Source organism: Poecilia mexicana, unplaced genomic scaffold (genome assembly GCF_051168715.1).
Source record: "Poecilia mexicana isolate PSO_F unplaced genomic scaffold, ASM5116871v1 scaffold_2, whole genome shotgun sequence".
Lineage (NCBI taxonomy): Eukaryota > Metazoa > Chordata > Actinopteri > Cyprinodontiformes > Poeciliidae > Poecilia > Poecilia mexicana.
Genome location: NW_028263371.1, coordinates 48,319,673 through 48,337,843, shown reverse-complemented (window position 1 = coordinate 48,337,843; position 18,171 = coordinate 48,319,673). Strand labels below are relative to the sequence as shown.

General features: G+C 40.2%; 1 pseudogene across 1 annotated transcript in view; it reads right to left on the bottom strand.

Moving 5' to 3' along the window:
• The window catches only part of LOC148160891 (uncharacterized), a 165,837-nt pseudogene that overhangs the window by 22,072 nt on the left and 125,594 nt on the right, over window positions 1-18,171 (bottom strand). The window contains exon 3 of the transcript XR_015764106.1: window positions 2,395-2,885. The product of XR_015764106.1 is annotated as an uncharacterized LOC148160891 (transcript). The remainder of the gene's footprint in view (window positions 1-2,394; window positions 2,886-18,171) is intronic.

The following is an 18,171-nucleotide window of genomic DNA, read 5'->3' as shown; positions in this document are numbered from 1 at the left end:
CTGAATGTTTGGCATAGCAGCTTCTTCGATGGCTGGAGAGAAGACGAAAAAACTTCCATCTTAAGATAAAATGTTGAATGCATGGGAAGTAGACCCTGCAGTCATCTGAATAATTTCTGCTGCCATCCTACTTACCGCCTGATAAGGAACCAGATGTGATTTGGTTCATTCACAACGAGTCCTCTGTACGTGGAGTCAGGGGAATTACATGAAACCAGATCCAGTTCATTCAGATCGGTACAGTCCGTTCCAGTTCGATTATAATCCAGTTAACGTCGCCACAATTACATTCACAAAATCCAAAAAGGTTAAACACTTCCTTTTGTAAAAAGCAATTCTGAAAGAAAAGTTTATTCCCAAGTTTGGCCTGAGTGAGGTTTGTCACAAGAACAAATTTTGATGGACGATAAATTGTCCCAGAGCGTATTACGATAAACGATAATATTGGGGGTTTTTTAGACCATTTTCAGGTATCATAACAGTAATAATTCCATCATAATGCAAGAACACATTTTCAAGGACCAATAAGCTTTAAATTCAAATGGACCTGGAAGATGTTTTAAAAATACAAAATAAACAAAACAGCAGAAACAACAATTAAAATGAATTATGAAGTCTGTTTAAACAAAATTTAAAAAAGGGACTTGAGACCAAAGCCCCAGACTGAAGACTTTTATCATTCAGGTTTTAGTAAAAAGAGAAAAAAGCAAAACAATAAATCAAGCAAATTAAAATTATTGAGTTCCTTTTAATTTATCATGCGATTAATTGATTTATTGTTTATTGTGACAGAACAGATCTGTACAAATCCAGGCTAGTAACAGGAAAAACAAAAGCTTCTTATCTCGGTCTGCATCGCAGCTGGCTACATGTTGTTCACTCAACTCTTTATATAGCTCTGAAAAGTCCAAAGCATTTAAATACCCATAGAAAACAGATGTTTTCAGGTAAACAACTGTATATACCAGAATATCCAGCGTGAAAGTGAGGTGAGAGTTTCTGCACAATCCCCTCTAATACACCGTTTGCTCCCTTATGTTGGACTAATTTTTTTTCTATAACCTTAGTTTCTCACACTGAGGCTTGAGTGCACTTACAAGACCTTCTGTCACGTTGCGGTTTGGTGAGGTGAGGATGAGGACGCAGGTAGACCCAGGATGAAGTGAAAATGATTAATTTAATGGTGAAACCAAGACACGGAACAACAGAGAACTGCACAGGAAAAACAGGCTTCACACGACAAGGATCCGACAAGGAACACTGACAACAGGTGGGACTAAATACACTGGGAGGGTAATCACATGAACGACACACAGCTGGGATCAATCAAGACGACACAGAGACTCACAGGGAAACAGGACTGAACACAGAAAACTCAAAAATAAACACACAAAAACACGGATCCTGACAGTACCCCTCCCTCAAGGGCGGATACCAGACGCCCAACAAAAAACAGAAAAGTCCAAAAACACAACAACCCAACAGGGTGGGCGGAGGGGCGACGGAAGGAGGGCCAGAGTCCAGAAACAAAAAACTACCCATCAGAGTGGGCGGAGAACCAGGAGGCTAATCCGGCGGACGTTGCCGGCGCAGGAAGCGAGTGGGCGGAGAACCAGGAGGCGGGTCCGGCGGTCTCTTCCGCCGGCGCAGGAAGCGAGGAGGCGGGTCCGGCGGTCTCTTCCGCCGGCGCAGAAAGCCGAGACGTAGAGGCGGGTCCGGCGGGCGGCGTCTCCGGCGCAGAAAGCCGAGACGTAGAGGCGGGTCCGGCGGACCGGGGGGAGCAGACTCTGGAAACTCGGGGGGAGCAGACTCTGGAAACTCGGGGGGAGCAGACTCTGGAAACTCGGGGGGAGCAGACTCTGGAAACTCGGGGGGAGCAGACTCTGGAAACTCGGGGGGAGCAGACTCTGGAAACTCGGGGGGAGCAGACTCTGGAAACTCGGGGGGAGCAGACTCTGGAAACTCGGGGGGAGCAGACTCTGGAAACTCGGGGGGAGCAGACTCTGGAAACTCGGGGGGAGCAGACTCTGGAAACTCGGGGGGAGCAGACTCTGGAAACTCGGGGGGAGCAGACTCTGGAAACTCGGGGGGAGCAGACTCTGGAAACTCGGGGGGAGCAGACTCTGGAAACTCGGGGGGAGCAGACTCTGGAAACTCGGGGGGAGCAGACTCTGGAAACTCGGGGGGAGCAGACTCTGGAAACTCGGGGGGAAGCAGACTCTGGAAACTCGGGGGGAAGCAGACTCTGGAAACTCGGGGGGAAGCAGACTCTGGAAACTCGGGGGGAAGCAGACTCTGGAAACTCGGGGGGAAGCAGACTCTGGAAACTCGGGGGGAAGCAGACTCTGGAAACTCGGGGGGAAGCAGACTCTGGAAACTCGGGGGGAAGCAGACTCTGGAAACTCGGGGGGAAGCAGACTCTGGAAACTCGGGGGGAAGCAGACTCTGGAAACTCGGGGGGAAGCAGACTCTGGAAACTCGGGAGCGGGCTCGGACGGATCACTGGGGGGCGGAGGCTCGTCCGCAAACTCGGGGGGCGGAGCCACAGGGAACTCCGGAAGCTCGGGGAACTCCGGAGGCAGAGGAGACTGGCGCCGCCTCGGCGCGGGGACCGGAGGCGGAGGAGACTGGCGCCGCCTCGGCGCGGGGACCGGAGGCGGAGGAGACTGGCGCCGCCTCGGCGCGGGGACCGGAGGCGGAGGAGACTGGCGCCGCCTCGGCGCGGGGACCGGAGGCGGAGGAGACTGGCGCCGCCTCGGCGCGGGGACCGGAGGCGGAGAAGACTGGGGCCGCCTCGGCGCGGGGACCGGAGGCGGAGAAGACTGGGGCCGCCTCGGCGCGGGGACCGGAGGCGGAGGAGACTGGCGCCGCCCAGGGGCCGGGATCTCCGGCGGCTCAGGGCGGCGATAACGTCGGTGCCCAGGGGCCGGGACCTCCGGCGGCTCAGGGCGGCGATGACGTCGGTGCCCAGGGGCCGGGACCTCCGGCGGCTCAGGGCGGCGATGACGTCGGTGCCCAGGGGCCGGGACCTCCGGCGGCTCAGGGCGGCGATGACGTCGGTGCCCAGGGGCCGGGACCTCCGGCGGCTCAGGGCGGCGATGACGTCGGTGCCCAGGGGCCGGGACCTCCGGCGGCTCAGGGCAACAATAGCGGCGGGGTCCGACCCCTGGTGGGCACAACGCCAATCGTGTCCCCCACCAAGGGTTAGCCCTGGCGTCCATGCTGCTGGCACAGCTCCTCACCGTAGTGTGGTCGGATCCTTCTGTCACGTTGCGGTTTGGTGAGGTGAGGATGAGGACGCAGGTAGACCCAGGATGAAGTGAAAATGATTAATTTAATGGTGAAACCAAGACACGGAACAACAGAGAACTGCACAGGAAAAACAGGCTTCACACGACAAGGATCCGACAAGGAACACTGACAACAGGTGGGACTAAATACACTGGGAGGGTAATCACATGAACGACACACAGCTGGGATCAATCAAGACGACACAGAGACTCACAGGGAAACAGGACTGAACACAGAAAACTCAAAAATAAACACACAAAAACACGGATCCTGACACCTTCCCTCAGTAGTTTCTCCCCAAAAGATTTTAATTGTTGCGCTCAGAAGTGTAGTTTTTATGAGTGCCATGACTGGCAGGATTTCATCAAAGTGCACTAAAGAGAGAGTGGCTGTTTGATAATATGACGAATATACCAGAGTCTTTAACATCGGGACAATTTATTGCCTTTGTTTGCATTTGAAAGAAAATAAATGAAAGGAAAAGACAGAATTAGATTATGAAGTACCAATGAATGAGAGACGGTTTCAATGAAAAACCTAAATGCCTCTCGAAAAACATTTTTGTGTGCTATGAGTGAGGTTATTTCAGTTTTAGTTGTATAATCACAACTTCAGGCTTTGACACTACTGTAAAACATCGTTGTACCAAAATGTTCCTGTAATTAAGTATTTATACACGAGGGACGGAGCTAACACAGAAAGAAGACAACTGAAACAACAGAGCTTAACTAATGGGAGTAAAAACAGATCTCATGATATTAAAACATCCAACAATTTCTCATTAATGTCAAGACAAACTTGCAGAGCAATGTGTAGTTGAGCCTGGTGCAGAAATGATATCTAACAAACTGTCAGAAATGGAAATAGTTTGGGAGATTAACATGTTCATCTTCATTAATTAATTTCAGAAAAAAAACATTAAAACATGTTTAATGTTAAAATGCCAGAGGGCAGCACAGCTTTTATGTAAAAGAAGTTCTGATTAATTGGAGAAGTCACACACTGAAACCTGCATTTGGGATTAAACTTCACAAATGATTGTTGAAATCTAAAACGATATACATTGTGGCATCCTGAGCAGAAGAAACCCCGGCTGAATATGTCAGCGTTGCTATGCCAACGTGCTTTCAATCCAGGAAGTTGCAGCTGGGTTCGAATCCTTTTCTGCGTGGATTCTGTGCATGATCCCTGGGCGAACATCTCGGTTCTCTTCTGAAGGAAAAACATGACTGATAGACTAATTGGTTTCTGTAAATTACCCTTAGGTATTAATGCGGGTGTCTATCGTCTTTGTGCGTTTCTGTTACCCCACCTCTTGCCAAATGATTGCTGGAGATAGGTCACAGCCCCTCTGTGACCCTGCAAGGGTAAGCGGCTGCAGACAAAGGATGGATGGATGGTTAATTATGCAGCACTAAGAATGGAGGGTGAGGTATTTACAACACTGCATTTCATGAAGAGGATTAAAAGGAATCCTCTGTGCAGAGTGAACCAGAATGACGTTGAACATAGAACTACAGGACAAACACTGTCACATTTTTCCATTATAGTTGATTATTAAGAAGAATATAAAGTGTAAAGCTGCTGGTTAACATTACATTTTGAATTTAACTTCATCTGGATGGAAGCCACAATAATCTAGTTTCTAGTAAATTAAGGTAGACATTTCTGTGCTTTATAATACACATTCTGTGTTTCTATTTATTCAGTCACTCACCGAAATTGAGAGAAATGTGAATAATTAGGATAAATTAAATAGAAAGCTTCTTTAACATCATCCTCCCACTAATTATAAACCTTCACTACATTTTATTTCTGTGCAGCCGTGTTGGATTTTAAACTCTGAGTTGGTTTAACTTGTGAAAACAACGCAGACAATCAGAGAGTAAATTCATCCGAAGCAGGAAGGAAGAATCGTGGCGGACGGAGATGAAACTATTTAAAATGTTGCCATGTAGGGTGACCATCACTGCTTCCTGCTCTCCAAGTATCCATGGCAACTATAATTTTTCAGGTGGGGCAAGATCACTGGTGGTAATTGTTTCGAACTGATGCATATTTTTACCAAATTGACCTTTTACGAAAACCTTAAGGCATATTAATCACTTGTTTTGTTCCACGAAGGCTTCGGTCTGCCTTTGTGGTTCACATTGATTTATAAACCAGAGTACAAGGAGACACAGGAGAAAAATGCTGGACAATTAGGTGGCGCTATGCCAGGCATTTCAACTGAGTTAATTGATCATATAAATCCTCATGTACAGCCCTCGTTGTTTCACTTTAAATCTAAAGTGAACCTTTTGTAACCCAGGTTTGGTCTAAATGTTCATTTAGCTCATTGGCACCTAAATCAGATTCATATGATTATTTTGTAAAAATGTGTGTACCGTCTTAACATTTTAACATAAAAGATGCACCGACACACAATCTGCACTTTAGACTTTTACCCCTCAGCATACAGAGACTTTTTCTGGTCAGACTGTGTTTCCACATCGGTGTTTGTTGCCCTTCACAGCCCAAGAAGCAAAAACTCTGCTCTTTTTTTCTGATAAGAGCTAAGACAATATTGCTAATATTGCTTTGTTGAGCCTGGGCCTAATAATGAGGAGAAATAAATATTACAGAAAGAAACTTCCTCAGTAATAATCTTATCGAAACCTTAAAGATAAAATATCACTTCTCTACGGAGCTTTTATTTTTTGTCTATTCTTTAAGTCCACATTAACACCAGGGGGGTTAAGTTTAATAAAAGTGGCTCCTTTTGAACAATGGCTCATGCGGATCCGATTCAGAACTGGCTTTGTTCTTTGTAGTTTCTGTACAACAAAACAATTGATCTGCAGATCAATGGACAGATCTACACAGAAAATCTGTTGCAGGACATTAAAAGAAGTAATGGCACTTATTTCTCTACGTTGAAAGAAATGGTCACAACCAGCAGGAGCCTTGCAGGTCCCTGTTTAGTTCATTTGATTTAGTGCAACACGTCTTTGCTTAATCTCATTTGTGCAAATGTGTCGATGTGTTAGATCACTATGATCATAATTAAAATCGGTCTGAAAGAATTTTCATGTTGGTTTTGATGGCTCTGTTACTAAACAAAATCATTTTAAAACAGTCCTGGCACTTTATTCATATCATCTAATGTAATAACTTGATGATCTTAAACATTTAAGCAGGCAACAAAACAAAAACAGGATCCATATCTAAGGAGCAAATTGTTTTGACTTCGCTCCAGGTCAAACACATATCTTCATTTTTGGAAAGTTTAATGTGAGGTGGCCTTTTCCACTGCTGGTTAAAATCAACATTGACATGTTTACTTGCAGTCGAGCTGAAGCACACCGAGAGACAGATGTCCAGGAGACAACACAGACAAGCTGAAAATATTCCATCTTTATTTTTAAATTTGGCATAAATCAATTGCAAGAAAGAATACAAACAAGGTTGCTAACACTTGCAAACAGCTGGGAAAGTTACAGAGAGACAATAAATGATACTTTATTCCATTTCTGTTCTGTTCAGGCTGTTTAAACAACATAAATCTCTCAAGATACTATATTTGCAAACTGTGAAAAATACTATTTAAATTATTTCCTGGTGCACAGTTAACTTCACATTTTCTCTTCCAGATTTTCTTTGCAAAGAATGCAAACTGGAAGTTATTGTGTTGCTTTATAGCCTCAACTTTAACATATTTCATTGGGATTTTTAAAACCGTATTTAATTATGCCAAAAAAAGTGCTTTGCATCTGTATTCAGTCCCTTTGACACCAAATGAAGCCAGTATGTTCTAATGAAGCAGAATTAAAATCGAACTCTTTCCATCCCTACGGTAAGTTCTGCTGGTGGCAGATAAGAATCTGGGCAGACATGATGGAAACATGGATGCACCTAAATACTGCAAAAAGAAATAAAAATAAAGATCTGACAGAAGTTGATAGATACTAAAATGGAGGTCCACCTTTCAGCAGGATGCAGATCCAATCAGAGCCACTATGAAATGAAAGATTATAGTCCATTTAGGAGAGCGGCCCTGTCAAAGTCTAACTGAGAACATGACGACCCTTGAAAAGTGAGCTATGGCACTAAGATTATGGAAACACTTAAGTGTCAATAGCTGTAAAACTGGTAGAGATAAATCCCCAAAAACTCTGAAAACAAAAGCATGCTGCACTTTTCTGATTTTTATTTGCAAAAACTTTGAAAATTATGCATCAGTTTCCTTCCACTTCACTGCTATGAGCTACTGTTGCATAAAAACACGTTGGAGTCAGTGGCTCTATCATGACATCACATGAAAAAGCTGATGCTGTAACTGGACTTGTTGCCTTTAATCATTTTTACAACTATTACATTCCTCAGACATAAACAAACACGACCTGTACTGGTGTGATTAAAGGACTCAGTTTTTTTTATTATTTTTTGAGTTACACAATATGATAAAAAGTGAAATATGTCGTCTCAGGGGCACGAACACTCCACCAACATCCATTACACCCTTTTCCCCGTGTATAATTAGATTGAAATCCCGCACTCTGATCGCTGACAACACATTATCCTCCACGTCAGCTCCAGAAGCGCCATTAGGGCAACTCGCCCTGCTTCATGTGCTTGTCTTACTTTGCTCAGCCTTAGCCGTGACCCCAAAGCTGTTTGCAGAGCAGAGGAATAAAACAGGGATTCACTTAGATGAAATGACAGGCTAATAGCGCTTAATGAGCTGTTTTGGCTTGATGTTGTCCTCCTTAGCTTGTTTGCAAAGCAAAAGCTATACGACGCTGCCCATCTGCAACCTCCAACTGTGTGTTAGTGTAACTCTAATGTGCTTACATGGCCGGGTGTCTCTGTCTTTGTAAGAGTGGCTGTGATCAGAAGGGGGACAGGCTGACACAGCTAATGGAGAGATGTACAGTTAGCAGAACTGGCAGCGCATGAGGGGCTTTCAGCTCCTTAGCCTTTATTCAGGAGCTCAGGAAGACTAATGGTCCAAGAAGACCTCAGCTATGCTAAAATCACGGGCCGAATATGAAAGCTTTAAATGTGTTCTTAAGAGGGAACACATGATTTAAGTGAGATCGTTATTAACCAAGATGAAAACAGACCTCCCACACACAAATACCCATCAACACCATGGAGGTGGCCAAAGTAGGAGACGCGCATAAGTACATCAGCAAGATTCACTTTTCTGCTCATACGGGCGGATCGGAAAGCATCGCCGCCGTGCAGTTAAATTTGCATTTTCAGTTTAGTTGATATTCAGAAGACAAATCACTGTCTTGATGGAAACGCGAAGCATAAGAGAAAAGTTTCCGTTTACATAGAGAAGCTCTGAAATGACAATACACTGATATCTATCCACTGACAGGTTGGAAAAATCTAAAACCCTCTGCGGGATTCTGACTTATTCTCTCTTAGCTTACATTTATTGGCGTTTATTATTGCTCTCTGTCTTTTTTCTAATGTCTTGTTGTTTGGAGATCCAGAATTGCACCTACATTGATAAAACTGCAACACAGTGCCCAATATTTAAAGGCTCACTGCTCTTCCATCTGTTACGATGTGGGATGTGATAGACTAATTTAAATATCTTCTTGTGGTTCTCACCACACTTCAACAACTTGAGAAGAACAATTTGTCACATTAAGTTGTGCTTGAAATGCTTTTGTGCCATCAGTGCGTCAATTTAAAGACTTCATACGTCGCTCAATCTGACTGCAAAGTTTTTCTCTGCAGGTTTTAAATCTTCCACAAAATTCATATATAAACCATGTTAATCCCCCAAAGGCCCTGACATGCTGAGGTTGGTGCCATATATGTTACATTTTTTAAAATCTTCTTTAATGTGCTAACTCTGATTCGTCTTAGTGTCAAAGTAAATACAATTATTATATCGTGGTACAAACATTTATCAAGAGCAGCTAGCGTAAGGATTTGTTTTTGTTTTGCTTTTCAAAATACGACCACATCCAAGTCTTAACAATAAAGTACTGAAGCATTCCTCAAAATTACAGAATCAACTTGTTACGTAACAAATTTGTTAAGTTTGAGAAGATTTTGCTAAATCATTGATTGATGTGACCAGAAATGTACAGATTAGAAACAAAAGCAGCATGAGTTTTCACTAAATCACTAAAAACAAGTTGATGTAAAGTCTGCAGTAGGCAACTTTTACAAAGATGTATTTTTTTTTTTTTTTACATATTTTGTTAAAACCATTATTATGTCCATGTACTAAAATATAGTCTGTGAAAAATAATCCTACTCCCAGACACAGAAATACTCCGCTCCTAGTCAGAAACAGCCAATGAGAGCCAGGAGGAACATCTTAGCAGTGTCAATCATGCTCGTGTACGCGCTTTTTTCCACATACCATCATTCAAGCTAAAGATTTCCAGTGTGTTGCAGCTGCACTAATAGTGTAGAATGCCCAACGTTACCGGAAAAATAACAATTTATCAATTTTCACAATGAAGACAACTTATCAAGTTACGTTTACTAACTTCAAATGATTTGTACTTATAATCTGAAACCATAAGACCCTCATTTTACTCCATTTCATTAAATTTATTTCTAATTTATGGAAATGGTTTGCAACAATGTCAGAGAGACGTTGTGTTAAAAGAGAATGAGTTACTTTTCTTAAACGTCTGCCCTCTTTGTCATCTACAGCTTTGTTCTGCTTCATATCGCCTGCATCAAAGTCGCCGCCGTCTTTCAGCAGACACTAAATAGTCAGTTAATTGTTTGAACATTGTCGTTTGCCGTAGGTTTGAAATGTGAAATGAGTTCAAGGAGTTCGAGGTGCTTTGCTTTGGATTCCTGACGTCTCAGTCGTTCTTGACTCAGTTTTAGCTGAAAAGACACAAAACGTATCTTGAGAAACGTGAACCAAGGAGCTTCTAGGAGTTGAGTGTGATGAGCAAAGACAGCTGATCTATTTATCCTTATCGCAGGTGATGATAAAGGCGGCTGGGAGGAGGCAAAGAGAATCTGTCTAGGTTTTGTGACACACTGATGTATAATATCCTATTTTCAGCCAGGTAAAGAGAGTTTATGTCAAAGTCCTGCTTTTTAAGCTCTGCTCCACTGTGCACAACCTGCTTGTACTACTTCTGATTTGGACAAATGTTTCTTTCTGATTTACATAGTTTATACTTATTAAAGGTGATTTCTATTGTTTGTAGGTACTTAAATATGTACTGCTGAAATGCACAATACACTTGTTTTATCGTTTTTAAATTACAGTTAAGAAAATGATTAATGACTTAACATAAATGGGCTACACTCTTTTTATCATTATTTTTTCTTGATAATCGTTTTCTTGTTTTTTGTTCTTGTTCAACTGTTTGTTTTTTCCATTATGGCCTGAAGGGTATTTAATCTAGTTGTCAGCCCAGCAGTAAAAATGATTTGTTAAACGCCTCACAGTCTAAACAGGTTAACGTAGCTCAGAACAAGGACAGAGAAGGATGAATAAACGGGAGCAATAAAGACCCAGTTAGAAGAAGTTATGCTGTTAGATAAATAGAATAAGTTTACGATAATTACACGATCCAGAAGTGATAAATTATGTTCCAGGTCGTGGTCATTCGTCCATCTCTTGTCTTGACTTGCTTGTACAGTCGCAGTTTGAGGAAGAGGACAAATTACAAGTAGGTTTGATTTAAACCCAGGACCGTCTTCACTTTAAGCAACACTTCATAATTAGGCCCAGTAAAGACCGAAAACTTGCTTTGTCCATTTTTTCAATTGTGTTTTATTGAATAGTTTTACTTATTACACAAATTAAAACAATATTTTCTTGTACTATGCTTCTAAATTACAACTAGCCCTGAAATGTTATGTTTTATCGTAACCTCGCATTTACAAAACAAAGACACTGAGTTAAGAGACTAATGTTTTCATTCCCAGGTTACATATATTAAGATGTTGTGTTTTTGTTTGTTAATCCGTGAGTGTTTGTTAAACAAGTTAAGTGGTCCTCAACCTGAAAAGGTTTGAGAAACACTGGTATTTATTCCCTCCTGGAAACTGTAGATAGACATATTGACTGGTAGGTAAACATATTGATGGATTAGTATACACTTTGACAAGAGTTGCTTAAGCAATCAGAAACTTGCTGCAGGTTTTTATAAAGCATAATAAGCCAACAAACGGTTAAAGAAATAGTGCATTAACATACAAATTACATAATATCTGCAAAAATATTTATGTTGTGACTCTTTTAAGTCCAAAATTTTTCTGAAACAAGATATGGCAATAATTTGTTAACCAGATTTTTAAAAATGACTTGACTTTCAGTATTGCAGTAGACACAGAAAAAAAAAGGAACAGATCCAGTGTTGCAGTTATACATTGGTTTATCCACAGGATTCATTCTGTTTGTCATGTAATTAAGTAAGTCTAGCATACCTAAATGTTACAGAAGCCTCGCCGCCTCAAATTAATTTTCCACGGCCACAGTGAACTTTGAATTTTAATAAGCTTTTATCACATAATCTGCATTATTGTTAAATGGAATAACTACTAAAGATGCACACTCACAAAGGGAATGCCTAATGAGTTTTGCATGACTTATTGTCTGTCTCGCAGTCGGCTTCATTTATAGCCATGCTAAATTGATTTGGAAAATATTATTAAACCTACTGAACCATCCTCTATCTAATTATTACAGGGCAACCTGAACATTTATATTACTATATATACACACACAATGAAGCTGTTTCATTCTGTAACCCAAAGCAAACCTTTCGAGCCTCTTGCTCTCTTCTCTGAGCGCCTGCATGCTCTGAATGCTAAGCTGCTGAAGAATAGAGCCTATTTCCAAGGCTTCCTCCTTTTTCCTTGTGTTTAAACTGGAAAATCACCATGAATCCATCCTTGGTTGATGTTTAACTGGGTGGTGAGGAGCTAAAGGGATAAAGTCCAACCAGCTTTAAGCCAAAGAAATCGTAATATTTTTCAGGGAATCTCTTCTTTGCTGCTCGAGACGCAGAGTAGGAGTGTTTTAATACACAACATTCATTACAAAACGGTTTCATTCTTTTCTTGTTGCCCCTTTGAAGATGAGATTTATTAAGTTGATACTGAGAGCTAGAACATGGTTTGTCAGCATTATTTTATCTGTAAAATAAATGAATACCTGCTGCACTGTGACAACTTCAGATACAGGGTTAGTTAGGGCGACTGACTTTTATTTATCGGCCCAATAAACTCAAAAACTATTTCACTAACTTTTCTAGGCATTCCTCATGGCTGGTCTTTACTCTCTGAATAGATTATCTTTGTGATAGTTGTGCTGAATGCATTATAATGTTGTGATTAGTTAATTTTATAATAAATCGTAAGTGATACACTAGAGCCTTACTGACACCTAGTGGGCATTGTTCACCGGTTCAGAACCGGTCCGGTCCGGCTGTACACACGGTGTCAGTGGCTGTCCTTTAGACACGTTTGCCCCTTGGACATTATTCGTCCTGTATGTTCATTTATTAATTATTATTTCAGTATTGTGTGATATTTTATCAGAAAATGTTCTTTCTATGTTTTCCAACTAAAATTCTAAGCTAAGCTAAGCTAAGCTACATCGTTAGCTAGTTTGTTTGCAGGGGTCTGGTTGCTTTCTGTATTTTGTCTGTGGTGGATGTATACTTTGTTTTGTGTTTGTTAGAGTTTTACAAACAAAAAATAACTTATTGGAAAGAGTTGCAAAATAAAACCAAGAAAAACTATCAAGGACTGGATTATTTTCAACTCAGATGCTGTGCTAGCTATCTAGCTTTGTAAGAGCAACACACGGTGAGGGCAGCATCATAATTCATAAAATGTCAGATTCCGTCTTTATGCAGATGACACAATTATCATCTGCTCAAATCATACTTAACATGTTTTTTTATCAATGACAATAAGCTCCCAGACTTAGAGGACATCAGTAATTCAGATGCTTAAATATCTCCAGTTTCGTTTACTAACATTAACACAATTTAAATAGGTAAAAAAAATAAAAGTTTATAAAATTCTCAGCGCCTTCCTAACAATAAAAACTGTTCCAGGGGAAAATGTAAATTTCTTGTCAGTATTTTTGACAGCCTTTCTTCTTCTTAGTAATATCATGTCATACAAACTCTGCTGGGGACTTACTTTTTTATATTTATGTGTTAAACACTCCCCAGCCACAAAGCAGGTAGGTTAGATCCTCTTTTACTTTGTAAGTCCCCAATTCGTCATGAAAACATTCTCTGGTGATTTTGGTTCATGTTGACATAATAGCATCATGCAGTTGCAGCAGATTTGTTTGCTGCACATAAATATTGCACATCTCCTGTTTCAGCACATCCCAAAGGTACTCAGTCTGGAGAGGTGATGGGAGTTCACTGAGCTTATTGTCATGTTAGTTGTGATTTGAGCTTTATGACATTGAATTACCAGACTGAAAGTAGTGAACAGAAGATGGGTAAACTGGGTTATGAACATATAAACATGTTCAGGCTTCAACTTTTTGAATAATGCCACCATCTTGTATAATTACACCAAAATCAGCACCCTGAATCCTTGAGATAAGGCAAAAATGATCTACTCTTTAATGTTGTCTAACACTGAGTTTTCAGTTGAAAGTGAGACTTGTTGGACCAGGCAACTTTTTTCCAATCTGTCGTTCAATTTAGGTGAGCCTGAGAGAATTGCAGTGACAATTTTCTGTTATCTGACAGGAGTGTCACTTGTTGTGGTTGTTTTGCTTTTGTTGCTGTGCAGACCCTCAGATCTGGAGATGGGTTGTGCATCCAGAGACGGTTTTCCATGTTCCTTGGTTGTATTTAACCTACTGTTGCCATTCTGCCATCTCCAAAATAAACAAGGCATTTGTCCACACAGCTGCTGCTCACTAGCTAGCCTTTTCTTTACCAGTCTCTGTAACCCTGAAAGATGTTTGTTCACAAAAATCTCAGTACACGTACAGTTTCTGAAATACTCAAACAAGTCGGTCTAGCACCAAAACTCTCAATGCAAAAACAAAATCTTATCAAGTATTTTTAGTCTAGTTTCTAGTGCAAATATCTTAGTACACTTAAAATAAGACAAAACAAACTTACAAGTAACTTTTCAGACAGTTAGGGGTTGTTTTAAATCAATAATTCCTTAGTATTTATGTATTGATGACAGTAGAAGTTTCACTGGCAGATTATTCCACTTATTGGAAAAATGTCCTGTTATAATTTAAAAAACTTGTATTCAAATATAACTTGTATATTACTTAATATTAGGAAATTATTTACTTAAAACAAGTTCCTATATCTTGCTGAAAAGTTACTTGTAAGTTACTTTTGTCTTATGTTAAGTGTATTAAGATATTTGTGCTACGAACTAGACCAAAAATACTTACACATTCAAAGTCAGTTAAGCTCCTTTGCATTCCCAATTTGACGCTTGGTTTTGATTACAACAATTTATTTTCATATTGCCAAGATGCAGAAATGCATTAATTAGATTTTTATTAAGAAATCACAAGAAATTGACAAGTTTTTCTTGGAAGGGGAATTTTATTAAAATCAGTACTTTTACCTGAATACATGGAGGACATAGTAATGATAAATAAACTGTTCAGATTGAACTCCTTGACAGCAAGTAGTATCCTTGAATTTAGTTTGCACTCATGACGTTTTGATAATTGCAGATAAGACACAAGTTTTGCTCTGTAACTCAGTAGGACGAACATAAATTTACTACAAAAGACACCGGGTATGATTTGTTTCCCTTATCTGTATAGCTGGCTGTCTACAATGTGTGCACTCTAACTGGCGCTGCTGCTGCCATCATTACTGCTGCTATGGAGACAGGAGGGCGGACAGGGTCTCATCCAAATCCATCAGCCAGTCTGAGTTATTCAGCCCTGCCCTGCTCTGGACAGGCTCGAGCATGGAGTTCACACCAGTGGGAGGGGCACAGGGGGCTACTAAATCATTCCACATCAAATGGCGGCTTTAGAAAATCAATGCTTCTCCAATTTTTTATTTATTTATTTTTTTTTTTTTTCTGTAGTCGAAGTTGCCAGGGGTTGAGGAGAGGAGGATGCTGAGTGAAGACGAAATAGCGTCTGGTTGTGAAAGGTGGATATCCTCTCCATGTTAATCAAGATGAAGGGGTTGGAGAGGCATTGAGGGTGAGCAGGAGCCAATTACAGTCAGCCAAGGTTGCATTAGGCGGGAGTAACATGTGGAAACAGTATACGTGGGGATCACACTGAGCCACATGCTCCATAAAGCAAACCGAGGGCAGTCACTGTGGCATGAGTGGGGTCACACTGAGCCATGTCTGATCTCTAACCCCAAATCCCACAGGGGAAACCAACAACGGCTGTTTCCAGGGCTTCAAACGCCGGCCTGTCCACATCCATTAACCAGCTAAAGCTATAAAATGGAAGCATTTGATACTGAGAATTCACGTAGGGCTTCCATGTACACCCGAAAAACTGAACACAGGAGGCACCAACTCAAACTCAGCCTGCTGTCCTGTTTTGAGTTGTTTTCAGTTACTAAGTTCATTTATGTAAGTCAAATCGGGGTAAGCCTGCCCTCATGTGTTCTTTTCGGGAATTGCAACTTAGCGAACTTTTTTTTTATTTGAAACAAAACTTTATAGAACAGCACCAGCAGTCAAGCTGACAACATGGCGTCAATATCCACTTCGTGATGTCCGGTTGGAGTGAATTTCTGCCGCCATCTTTCGTTTATGGTTGCGTTGCCGGTATGTACTGCGGGATTGTTTCTGTGCTACACGTAGCGTAGTAATGTGATATTTGACTGTGGAATAAGCTTCTTTGAAAACGTAACCACGTTTTGTGAGGTTATCAAATATGGCGTCTGTAGTACTGTATAGATTTGTACGTGTAAATGTATTTAGGATGGTGTTGGGCAGAAACTCGGTGTAAAAATGCATTTTATGCTGCACATTTCATATACTTATTGTATTGTTTGTCTTGTTTTTGATTCTCAATAAACCTGCTGACAGCGGTCTTCAGAGTTTTGAGAAAGTATGAGAAAGGTTTAGCTCGCCTTTACATCAGACATGCACCAGTAATGGCACACCTACTTTAGATTTCAGGCTTATTAAACATTTTACTCCTTAACAGATTTTTTTTTCTGGTTTTGCTGCTTTTGTCAACTCATTTATCTTCAAATGCACTTTAATATTAGACAAGATGATTTGAGTAGGTGCAGCAGAAGTTTGGACATGATTATTTCATTGCCTAAAAAGAAAAAAAATTCAATTCATTCTGCTGTTATGTGAAAAAGTAACTAAAACTTATAAACTGGATGTGCCACCTCTTAGAAAATACAACTTTTGTGATAAATAATGATGAGTCTCCTACTAGTACTAGTGGCTCACTATTCTTTGCAGAATTTTTAATTCATTATTGAAGGTTTTTGGACTGTTTAGTAAAAACTGTTTGCATCCTGAATCCACCTCTCAACTCAGGCCATTACGCTACCGCCATCATAATTCAGTAAAACTTTTTATTTTTGTTTGGTTCTTTCTGAACTGAACTGATGAGAATAAGAAACAGGATATTTTCACAAATAATTCAATCTGTATTATTTGGCAGGTGAATTTTAACTCAGCTTTCCAAATAAATTGGTTAAAAATTACTATCATGGTTCAACAAATGCAGTGATTACTTTTTCACGTTGTGCAAGGCTGGTTTGAAACGCTTTTTTAAATTTACCAAGTGACATAATTTAAAAACTACAGTTTTATTTACTCATCATTAACAGAAAACAAGAACTATGTAAGAGAAGCATATATTTTTTCACACAATGTGGAACATGAAACACATCTAAGTTAATCAGATTTTAGATAATTGCATGTAAAAGAACAAACTTGTCACATTCAAAGTGTGGAAAAAATTCATCTATGATAATGTAAAGACGTGAACAGAGTTTGTAAACGCGTCTCCATAGCCTTGTCTTCTCTATGCTGGGTGTATAGAACTTGAAAGGAGCTTGCTTTATTGGAAAGAAGAAACCATTACACATTTGTCAGCTGCCAAGGATGGAGGAGCCATGGGGAAATGTCATGCACTTCCAAAACAACTGAAATGGATGAGTGCTTTAGATTTGTAATTGTATAGAATGGACTTTAGGTCTTGCTGCCTCATGTGTCATAAGATCCAGGAGGGCTGCGCCCATTAAAGGAAAACCTTCACAAGTTTCCTTTGATTTGTTCTGAAAATAGGTTGTTTGGTGCTTTATTTGATCATATAGGAGGAAGAGGTGGGCAGAGTACCCAAAAGAGAGGCACTACTTCAATATAACTATACTCAAGTAAAAGTAAAATGTAGACAGCCAAGGAATTACTCAAGTAAGAGTGAGTGATTAAATTATCAGTCATTTAATATTTAAAAATTACGTCATCAGATGGACCAAAATGTAAAGTTAAGTGGAAATTTTTGGTGTTTTAAGGACGAAAATGAGAATAATTCAAAAATTACATGAGGCAAAATAAAAAAATTTCCAAATCTGTTTATTTCAATGAAAAATTTATGAAACTTTAACTAAAACTGCAGGCATGTGTCTTTATTTGGTGAATTTTTTGGTTAAAGTGTGTTTATTTTTCATTCAGTGGGTTGAGAATCCAGAAATGTTTCTCAAATAAGAATAGAAATATTTTATAATAAAATTACTCAAGTAAAAGTAAAAAGAACAGCGTAGTAAAACTGCTCCTAAAAGTAGATTTAAAACAAAAAAAAAAACGTTATTTGGGTAAATGTAACTAGTTACAAACCACCTCTGATCAGAGGACATATCAATTGGCTTTTTTATTTAGTGGGTAATGTCTTGTTTTAGATGTTATGAAATTGGCCAATGTCACGTTTTGCAACCA